This window comes from Cynocephalus volans, chromosome 5, assembly GCF_027409185.1.
Source record: "Cynocephalus volans isolate mCynVol1 chromosome 5, mCynVol1.pri, whole genome shotgun sequence".
Classification (NCBI taxonomy): domain Eukaryota; kingdom Metazoa; phylum Chordata; class Mammalia; order Dermoptera; family Cynocephalidae; genus Cynocephalus; species Cynocephalus volans.
In genome coordinates, this window is record NC_084464.1 from 72685542 (window position 1) to 72697706 (window position 12165).

A 12165-nucleotide genomic window follows, 5' to 3' on the forward strand; every position below is an offset into this window, starting at 1 on the left:
AGACATAAAGTGGTCTTAAGGTCATTTACAGAGAGATGTTGTTCGAATAATATTTGTATCCATATCCTCACTAGCCAGGGAATTACTCAACACAGTTCTGGCATACTTCCTCTAGTATGAGCAAGCAGATTGCTGCTGTGCTTATTTGTTTGCTTTTTGAGGTTGCTAACAACTAAGTGGGTGTATGTATTCATGGGTTAGCCCAGAGGAGTAGTTCTAATCAAAGAATTTCAGAAGAGATAATCGAGTGCAATGGTGCATACATACTGTGAAGGGAAATTTCAATCAGGTAACTGATTGAAACTTTCCAAACTTTTCAACATGAAGATGAGATCACCTAGAGGGAAGGTTAATTTTACTATTGTTTCCATTTTTCCTCAAACCACAGAAAAACACATAAATCCTAGAAATGTATTGGTGATATTCTGTATCCAATAAATGTGCTAAAAGCCGAATATCTCTCTCCAAGTTCTTTTCCAAGAAGCTGCTATTGATATTTTCTATTTTACCGTGTAGATGTTTCTTTCTTCTCTCTAACCCCCTATCTAAACTATCCTGGGACACCCCATTGATGGACAGTTTTTAAAGGAGAAAACTCTTAAACAGAATAAAATAATAAATAACACCTCACTGTGGAATGAATGTTTGTTGACAGGAGACATTAAGAGAAGCATGAGACTACTTGGTGACCTGGTCAGAAGAAAAGTGGGCAAAGAGAATGGATTACCAAATAAGCTGGTATAAAAACTTCACCTAATTTAAAACTTTCTTCCAAGTACCCTTTGCAAACGAATGATGACAACCATTAGTGAGCAATTATCTTAAAAACATATTGTAAAGAGGATTTTAATACTCACCAATAAGCTTTTAAAGCTATTAACATTCACCTTGCTTTTATGTGGGTGAAAATATTCAATATTTACTGAATCTTGATTGATTGATAGGAAGCATTAAGAATACTGTATGACTGTTTGATTAATTCAAATAAATAATTTCTCTACTACTAATTTTGTGTTCACAATAATTTATTACGAGCATATGATAAAATAAAGACACATGAATTAAGACAATAAAGAAATGTATGTATGTTTTATAAATTTAAAATTACTTTAAATAGTCTACATTTATATAAAAGTTGTACTTTTGCAAAATTTAGTGACTGCAAATTGAAAGTCAATTTAAATTCCAAATTTTTCTGAGATATGATTTTTAGTGTTTAGAAATTATTTCTTTGTATTAATTTATCATATTGAGAAGCAAATAATCTTTTATAAACAACTACATACTAGCTATTGTTTATTTTTAAATAGCAAATTATTTTTTAAAAGTAAAACAAAAATCTACTTAAATATATTACTGTCTTATTCCATGTATTATTATAACAAAATACCTGAAACTAGGTAATTTATAAAGAACAGAAATTTATTTCCCACAGTTCTGGACGTTGTGAAGTCCAAGAACAAGGTGCTGACAGCTTGGAGAGGGCTACTCTTTGCTTCAAAGATAGCACCTTGAACACTGGTCCTTCAGAGAGAAGGAACAACATGTACTCACATGGAAGAGGGGCAAAAAGGAGTATAACCCTCTGTCAGGTATGACACTATTCCATTCATGAGAGTAAAGTTCTTGTGATCTAAGTAAAGGTCCCTTTTCCCAACACTTTTGCCTTGTGGGTTTAGTTTCAACACCTGAATTTTGGAGGGGACACAGTCAAACAAAAGCAATTACTGAATGTTCTTTAATTTTCTATACTTTATTTAAACATTTCTTCATCATATATTAATCTAGTTTCCATTTCATTTGTCACTGTGAATGTAATGGACCTCAGAAACCTTTATATCTAGAAATCTTTGTTATATTAGATGGTCTACAACTTATGAGCAGTCCTGCCCTTTGGACTGACTGATCCACGGTATAACTCCTCTCTATTTTTATGACATAAGGCATGAAAGGAAACAAAGTACTCAGAGTAAGAGGTCTCAATAAATATTTCTTTTCCTAATAGATTAAATGCCTGTGACCATAGTTCTCAAAGGTTACCATTTTTGCTTAGTTATTGTACTCAGGTAGACTGTAATAGAAAAAATGATACCATAATGTGAATTTGTTAATAAAATATATTATATATGAATGTTATCTAAACTTATAGAATTTCTCCATTTGAGAGACTAGTGGCATTGTCATCAGCAGTGCTGATGAATTTGGAAATTCCTTTTTTTTGTTCTTTCACAACAATCAGTGTATCACTAATTCTGACTACTCTTTTCTTCACAACACCCTTTGATTTTCTCATATTCTGTTCTTTTTTTTTTTTTTTTTTTTTTACTCACTGGTTAATTTAATCTAAATGACTCCAGGATAGGTCTGTTTGTTATAATATCCACTGCATGTATATGTATATACATTTCCTGTTGCACACTTCTGTTTTATGCTTGCCCATAATTTGTTATCATGTCCCTTTGCTGTCACCATATCTCTTCCAATTTTCAAATTTTCCCAAGTTCCCCTGCAGTCATCATTCTTCCCTTATTTATTCTAGCAAAATCAGTGTTTAACAAAAAGTATTCCAGAGGAATGTATATCTAGAATGTATAAGTTGGCTACATGCTCAAAAAATGCATCAGCAGTTAAATATATTTATAAATATTGAAAATTTAAAAAGTATTTTTCTTTATTGCAAAGACAAAACATGCTAATACAAATTTTTTTAATTAAAATAAAAAAGGAAGAAAGGAAGGAATTTTCCCTAAATAATTTGACTATGGAAATACTTTATTTTTTTCATTTTATTATTTTAACTTACCAATATACAATGCAGTTGATTTTCATGTCTCTTTACCTGTTCCTCTTTCCCCTCCTCTACCCATCAACATCATATCTGTTCACTTGTCTTAAGAAGTTCAAGGAATTGTTGTGATCGTTGTGTCTTCTTCCCCCCTCCTCCATTTATTTGTTTGTTTATTTATTTATTTTTAGCTCCCACAAACAAGTGAGAACATGTGGTATTTCTCTTTCTGTGCCTGACTTGTTTCACTTAACGGAATTTTCTCTAAGTCCATCCATGTTGCTGTGAATGGTAGTATTTCATTCTTTTTTATAGCAGAGTAGTATTCCATTGTGTAGATATTATTTCCATCATCAGATGAGTGGATATTGAAATACTTTTAATTTCCTCATCTCAGGGGAAACGATTTAGGAATTACTAATCTAAATCTAAGTAGACTCAATCTGTGTGACTTTAGCAATTACAAACATAGATATATAATATTTTGATTTAAAATTTGCCCTGAATCTCTCTTGATGTTCTCCTATGTGTGTGTTTGCATATGTGCATATGTGAGTGGATGTGTGCTGAGAAAATAAAACAATCCTGCCAACAGAAGATCCTCCCATACCAATGTAGGAGAGAAAACACAGTTTATTTCTAGGTTATTAGCAGATTTATATGCACGTAGGTTGCATGAAGTTGACTAGGAAGTTAGTACAAAATGTTACACATTTCATACTCCAAAATGGGAGAAAGAATAAGAACTTCGACAAAGGAGCTTCTTGTGGCAGTATTTCTGAAAGACCCTGGGCCTAATTCTGAGTTTTATTTTTACACATCTATAGGCTGTTTAGCTAGAACCTTGGAGATATCTGTTCACTGTAAAAAACAAACAAACAAACAAAAAACAAAGGACTGGGCTTAATCTCTAGAGGTTTTGTTTTCAATCCCAGAAGTGTCTCCAAGGAAACATTCCAAGAAAAGGAAAAAGAGTTAGATAGTCTCTTTGCCCTTCATAAACAGAGAAAATCACTTTAATTTACCCTCACAGTACCTCCTCTTCCTATTGTTCTAAAAATTGTAAACCCAGCAGACAAAATAAATTATTCATTGAATAAGTTTTTATTATTCTTGCCTGATTCCAACAACTCACTTTTGTATCTTCTACTTTATGAGCACCACTTTTTTACCCTGTGCAATCCTCTGTACAGTGGACCCTTAATAAGCATTGTTCAACAACTCACTCACTAAAGCAAATCCACTGAAAACTCTAGGGTAAAAATTAGTCCAAAATATTTAAGCATAGTATAGATGGACGGTAAACCACTGCCACATTAATAATGCCATGCTATATATCTGACTATCGGATTGTTATATAAAGTATCATCAGATTGATGACAGAGATTAATTTAAAAAATTGAGTTACTAATCCATATATTCTAGAATAAAATTTCACATTGCCTTCACTATTAAGTCTCTAGGAATGAATAAAGTTACCCAATAAAATGAGTACTAAACTGAATACATAAAATATTGTACTGGGCTAAAGAAACACTAAATAATTTTTATGTTTCCTATGCTAAATGTTCTTCTCTTTATAATATAACTAATATTAGAATGTACCAATTGTAAATATATTGAGTTTGCTGATATTATGAACTTGAGGAAGCATTGGACCAAGAAACAAGCAGCTACTGAAATCAGAAAAGAATTGTGTTATTTTCTGCTGTGTAACTGCTGACACATTATATTACAAATGCTATAGAATTGTGATTATAAATGCTGCTAGCACATTAATAAGGTATTAGATACTTTCAAATTTTGAGAAAAAATATGGAGCTAAGGCCAGTCGCTTTTGAAAGAGTGAAGAAAGGGGAAAAAAACAAGTGAACTTCTTCATACACCAAGTACAAAACTTAATTTCTCTTTGATTAGAGTCATAGATGTGACTGAGTTGACTGAAAAGTTGCCGTGTGTTTTAAAAGAACATAAATGTTATTTATCTAAAAAGTCTTGAAAATGTATTAAGCCCAGACGTATAATAACAAATTAAAGAATGAAGCAAATTTTAAAAAAAAACAAAAAACAAATTTAAAGCTGATCCCAAAATACAGTTGTCATCAGATTCTTCTACTTGACCACCTTACTTTGTCAATGATCCTCTAAAGAGAAAGGGCATATAACTGCCAATGATCACGAGGGATTTGTTTGAGATTCTTATTGCCATTTAATGAACACTAAGTAAGATTACTCTCCAAAGTATTCATACTTATAAATTAATCTCATCATATCATTTGTCCCTATGTGGTTTTTGTTAAACACTATGATGTGTAAGTATTTGGCACTTTTTAACCTTCTTTTACTTTGGGGTTGTATAATAGTTGACATGATTATTAAGACAGTTTTCCCCTCATAACTGTAAGAAAGTGAAGAGTTCGATTCCTCATGCTGTTGGAAGCAAGAGTCAGATTTTTTTTGCAGTTGACTTTTCTTCAGGTCTTCAATGAAAAGAAAAAAAGGTGTGTGTGGGGGGTGTTACCAAGCTGGTTAAAAATATAACAACATAAAAACACTTCGAAGGATTCTGCTTAAAAATAGTGTTAGCTAAACCTCATAGAATATGTGATTGATTTCCTCTGCAGTAAATATATGAATAAACAAAGTGCTAACTGAGTGACAGGCCCTGTGCTATTGCTATGTGGTATGCATATATATGAAAATGAATAAAGAACAATCTATACTTTCAATGCAAGCACAATTAGGAGGTATGAGTCAGAAATAGACCTATATAACAGATCATTACTATTTAGTGTGAAAAATGATACAGTAATTATGAACAAAATGCTAAGAAATATACTGCTGGTGTAAATTTCCATGAGGAAATTGGAAAAGGATCTCCAGATGATGAATGAGTTGTAAAAGATAACTAAGACCTTCCCAGAGAAAGAAAGAGTATTGAAGGGAAAAAATGTTAGGAAGAGCAAATAAGAGTTACACACACATACACACATACCTTCTCTCTCACACACACGTATGCATACACATTCTCTCACACACACAGTACACAAACATAAACTGATTTTTTAAAAAAGAGTCTGAAGAGTACTGAACATCTAGGCCTCTTAGAGGGCTCAGATCTTAATCGATAAGATCTTTTCAAATGTGCAAAGAATTTGAATTGGAATGTTTATGATGACAACATCTAGGATTTTTCAAATCAAAAGGCTTTCAGTGAATCAAACTTTGTGTTTCTATCCATTTTATCTAAACTACAAAGATCTCATTTTCAGAACTACAGTGTTCTGGGGATAATTTTTGTTTTGTTTAATTTGTCTATTGCTTATTCAGGGAATGGCTGAATTGCTTATTGAGGGAATGGCTATCGCTTAGGGGCAAATGATAGTCTTAGCCTTCTTTTATTTGTTTTTTCTTCTGAGTCAGAGATTCAATAAATATGTTTATAATATAATTATATGAGAGGTCTTCAAAAAGCTCATGGAAAGATTCATATTATTTTTTAATTCAACTTTTCCTATGAACTTTTTGAAGTACCTTTTATAGCAATTACATAGTAAAGTAAGATTATATAGATGAGTTAAAAAATACAGATTTAAAAAGTTGCAGTCAATAAGAACCTCTGCTAAAGTTTAATTCTATTGAAATTAGTAACAGTCTTCTAATTCTTAAACATATGTGAGTAAGGCAACCATGAGTTTGATACTGAAAATGTTTTAAACCACAGTGTTTTATGATTACGTGAAAGAGATTTGTCATTATAACAAAATTATGTAAATTGCTGCTCTCAGGAATATTTTGTGGCTTCAAAGAAACTGTGGTTATAAAAACCATGATCTTTGATTGTTTCTTATCAGAATTTCAATTACCTCCTGAATTTCAGGCACATATGTAAAAACCGGTATGCATGGCATTTGTTACTCTTCCATTAAAGGGCACAATTCTGAATGACAACAGTGGCAATCATTTGAGACAAAATTTGAAAAATGTAGTTGTTAAAATGTTAGCATTTTAATTTGCATTAAATTTATAGTTCCATCAAGAATTACCTAGAACAGAAAGAACACAAGTAAAACATTGATGATGCATCCAGTCATCATCATATTAAAATGTATTATTACCTCTCTTTACAGATATTTTCAAATATATTTAGTAATGGAGGATGAGATCTTAAGAAAAAGGGTTTTCAACATAAACCTCCTTAATGCAAAAACCAAACAAAACAACAGCAAAACCCCCACAAACACAAAAATGTGCTGAGCTCCTCCTTGACTAATTTGCCAGATATGTGAGTTGTAAAGGTGTTAGACAATTCCAGCATACGTGGTATTATTAGAATGGTATGTTCATATAATTTTCTCTTTTGAAGTAGCACTTGTTGAAACAGTATATAATAAATTTATTTAAACATTTACAGGCAATTTTAATTAAAATTGTTTATATTTTAATGGCATTGCTTATAGTGTTTTTAAAAATACAAATTTACAAGCACAAAAAAAAAGTAATACAAGTATGAATACGTTCAACTACAAATGGAAAATATAAGGTAGAAATGCTTATTATCTAACCTAATCATCTAGACTTCAACTTAGTCAAGTAATCTTTATGACATTAATTATAAAGCACTCAACTCTATATTCTTTAAGACAGTTAAATAATTCAAAAACAACTGGGAAAAAATCTATACATAACAAAAACTAGCTTAGTAAATACTTGAATGTATTCTAAAAAATTCAGAGAGGGAACATAAAACTTCTTTTTTGATTTTCAACCTCCTCCTTTCAGAAATAATCTTATCTCTAGGTAACAAAGTTTTAAAAATTGAAATCCCATTTTCACTAATATATACAGTATTCAATCCCTTTTTAAGAACTGACCTCCCTTGATAAACACAATTTTCAAATCAAAGTTATAAAACAAATTAAAAAGTGAAGTGTATATGCACAAACATTTTTTGAGAAATGCAGTTAGGCATTTTTCTAGATTATCTCATTTAAACCACTTAATCGCCTTATTGAGTATAGACTATTAATTCTCCTAGATTAAAAAATCAGGAACTAAACTTTTAGAGATTAGATAAATTGCATAAGACACATGGATTTGTAAATGGTGGAAAGTCTAAGTTCAAAACCAATTTATTTTAACCTGCTTTTATTATTATTATTATTATTTTATTTTTTTATTTTTACCTACCCAGCATTGCAAAAAAATCTCATCATGGGGAATAATTTGGGGCCAAATATAAAGCATTACATTAATGTTTTAAAAATTACACATTTTTCTTCAGGATTAACTTATGTTTTATTGTTTTCTGGAAGATTTCCATAAATCATTTATATTTTAGATGCTGATTTAACAGTATAATCGCTTACCTACTTCCAAGAAACTTCTTCACAACTAAGTTAATTCATCTTCGTTTAGTTATGTTTTTATAGGTTAAATGGCTACTTTTATTTGACAAATGAAGCACTTCAGAATTCATTATTGGGTCTTGGTTTTAATTATGTAATTTCATTGCAATTCTCTTCGTGTTCATATAAAAGATGAATGGGTTTGAGGTCTGAAAAATAAGACTGAAAAGTTACAAGTGTTGCTAATAGGAGAATACTTCAAAAAGTTGATGGAAAAATAGAACTGAAAGTTATGAACCTTTCCACGAATTTTTTGAAGTGCCCTCATGTAATCAAGCAAAATATTTGCTAAATATGTTTATTAAAGTAAACAATCACATCTCTTTGAAATTTTATTTTATAAAACATAATTCTCAATATACAATTCTAGCTGGGAATCAGATCTGTTTTTATGTAATATATAGCATTATATTGGCTTTATTGCAACAATCTTAAAAATGTGTGTTAAAAATAATGAAAAATTAGCTGTGGAACTACATTTATGTAGATAAATAAATGAGGATGTTAATTTTCATAAAAAGAGGCCAAAATAACTAAAAATGCTACATCTAAAACTGTTCTAACGTGGTTTAAATCCGTATGATGGATTAAATTGATACCCCGTTAGGCATCATGAGCTGAAGTCCAAATGTAATCAGTCCTCTGACTGAAAATACTTGACCTAGGACTAAAAGGTGAGAGGATAATGACTGTAAAGCAGCATTTTCTAAAGTGTAAATCGGAGACAGGAGGTCCTCAGTTTCCACGGTTTGCGGTTTCAGGACACGCCTCTCAGTTTCAAATCACTCCTCAAGTTCTTAGGCCTCTCCCCTAGGCCCTCCCGTAGTGGACAGTTATTGCTGCTTATTGCACCTATTTGGGGTACCAACATGGGAAGATTGAGGCTACAGGGGGCAGACTTCAGCAAATCCAGTGGCTGAGCAATCTCTGTACAAAGGAGTTTATCCAGATTAATATAATCCTAATGGCTGAGCCTGCTCAGTGAAGTAGAATTTACCCTTCAAGACCTTCCACTGGAGGTCCTAAAGAGCATTGAATATATTTGGATATATTTGGTGCATGTGGGGTAATTTGACTAATGAGCATGCTCTAAAATAGACCCAATGAGCATGTGAAAGACTAGGTTACATAACTGGGAACCATCCCCTTCATTGAATATTCATTAGATAGCATGAATATATATTAGATAGTAAAAGTATAAAAATTGAATTCCAGAAGGCAGGGCTGTTGCTCACTTTGTCCAGAGCCAGCCTGAACTTCACCTGAGCTGTGTATTTCTTTCTTTTTGTAAGAAACTTGCCTGTGGCAGGATGCTATTTATGCTAGAGACAGCCTGCACATTGTCTGTGGATGTGTATTTCTTACTTTTGGGTTAAACTTGGTGCAGGCCTTGCTCAGTCTCTGGGGTTAAGCTGAACTTTCTCTGTGAAATCCATAAGTATTATTCACTACATTAAACCTGTTTTCACTTTTTACTGTGACTCTGCTCTTGAATTTTTTCCTGTTGCAAAGTCAAGAACCTGATAAGAGGATGAGGTGGGTTGAAACTGGTCATCTGGCTTCCCCCAACACTCTTCTCTGGTATCAAACCCAGGGAATGTAATTCCTCTAATATACCACTTCCTCTCTACCAGTATTAGGTGGTCAAATACAGTTAGGAAATACCGAAAATAAAATTCCTGAGATGTTCATAAACATATTAATGATTTTGAAAATCTTCATAGATTTTAACAATAATTCTGTTTAACTTAACTCAAATAAAAATTATTTGACTATGGAACTTTAATCATATTCTTAAATTTTTACCAATATTCTGTGTAAAAATGCTTTCTGAAGTGTTGCTGTGGAAATACACTGATTAACGATAGTAATAACCATTCTTGTAATTAATAAATATTTGCAAAGTGCTAAGGTGATATGCTGAATATTTTATAGGTAATATTCTATGCAATGCACGTAGCAATCCTGGGAAGATTGCTACTATTTCCATTTTCAAGGGAAGAAACTGGGCTATGCGAGTTGTGACCCAAAGTCACACAGTTATATGGGAAGGTAAACATAAATTATCTCTAAATGTTGAATTTGAAAACAAACTAAAATGCAGTTTTCTTTTTAAAAATTATTTTAATTGACAAATAAAAATTTAATATATTTATATTATACAACCTAATATTTTGACACACACACACACACACACACACACACACACACATATATATATATATAGAGAGAGAGAGACACTGTGGAATGATTAAATCAAGTTAATTTACATATCCCTTGCCCCATGTATTTATTTTTGTGTGTGTGTGTGTGATAAGAACATTTGATATCTAGTCTTTTAGAAATTTTTAAGTATAAAATACATTACTATTAACCATATTCACCAGTGTGTATAATAGATCTCCAGAAATTATTCTTCCTGTCTAACTGAAACTTTATACACTCCCCTATCCCAACCCTGGTAATCACCAGTATACTCTCTACATCTATGAATTCAACTGTTTGAGATTCTACATATAAGTGAGATCATGCAGTATTTGTCTTTCTATGTCTGACTTATTTTGCTTAGTATAATATCTTCCAGGCTCATCTATTCTTTCACATGATTTCATTTCCTTTTAAGGCTAATTAATACTCTATTGTGTATATATTATAGCATATTTTCTTTATCCATTCATGTGTTGATGAACACTTAGATTGCTTCCATATCTTGGCTACTATGAATAATGATGCAATGAACATGAGAGTAGAGATATGTCTTCGACATACCAATTTTATTCCTTGGGATATGCACCCAGTACTAGAAATTCTGGGTCATATAGTAGTTATAGTTTTAATCTTTTGAGGGACCACCATACAGCTTTCCAGAATGACTGTATTAATTGATATTTCCACCAACAATGTATAAGAATTCCCTTTTTTCCACATCCTCACCAACACTTATTTTTCATCTTTTTGATAATAGCCATTCTAACAAGTGGGAAGTGATATCTCACTGTGGTTTTAATTTGCGTTTCCCTAATGATTAGTGATGTTGAGCATTTATTCATCTATCTGTTGGCCATTTTCATGTCTTCTTCTGAAAAATGTCTATTCAGATTTTTTGCCCATTTAAAAAATCAGGCTATTTGTTATTTTACTATTGAGCTGTTTGTGTTACTTATATATCTTGGATACTAACCGTTTAGCAGATGTATGGTTTGTAAATATTTCTATCCATTCTGCAGATTTTCTTAAATATGATTTTTTCTTTACTTCCTTTTTAGTTTGATGCAATCTCATATACTTTAACACAGTCCCACTTGTCTATTTTGGATTTTGTTCTCTGTGCCTTTGGAGTCATATCCAAAAACTCTATGTGAAGACCAATGTCAAGAATCTTTTTCCCCATGTGTTCTTGTAGTAATTTTATAGCTTTAGGCTTTAGTTTTAAGTCTTTAACTCATTTTGATTTTGCTTATATATGATCAAGCATATATACTACTTGAGATATAGGTAGATAGGTAGGTGTAAATAATGTTTGTCATATTTGTTTTTGCTATAATTTGGACAAGCCTCAATAATCCATCATCTTAAATTGCATATATACATATATCACAATATATATCATATATAAAATACTTGAGATAAAGATCCAGTTTTGTTTTCTGCATGTGGATAGCCATGTGTCCCAGAACTGTTGATTTACTGAAGAAGCTGTCCTTCCCCCATTGTGCCTTCTTGTCAACTGTGTCAAAAATCAGTTGACTATAAATTCATAGATATATTGATTTATTGATTTATTTCTGAGCTCTCTATTCTGTTCTATTGGTCTATATATCTTTTTTTGTGCCAATACCATGCTGCTTTGATAACTACAGCTTTGAAGTATATTTTATGATCAAGTGGTATGATGCCTCCAGTTTTATCCTTTTTGCTTAAATTTTAGGATATTTGTCTATTGCTGTGAAAAAATGTAATTGAGATTTTGAT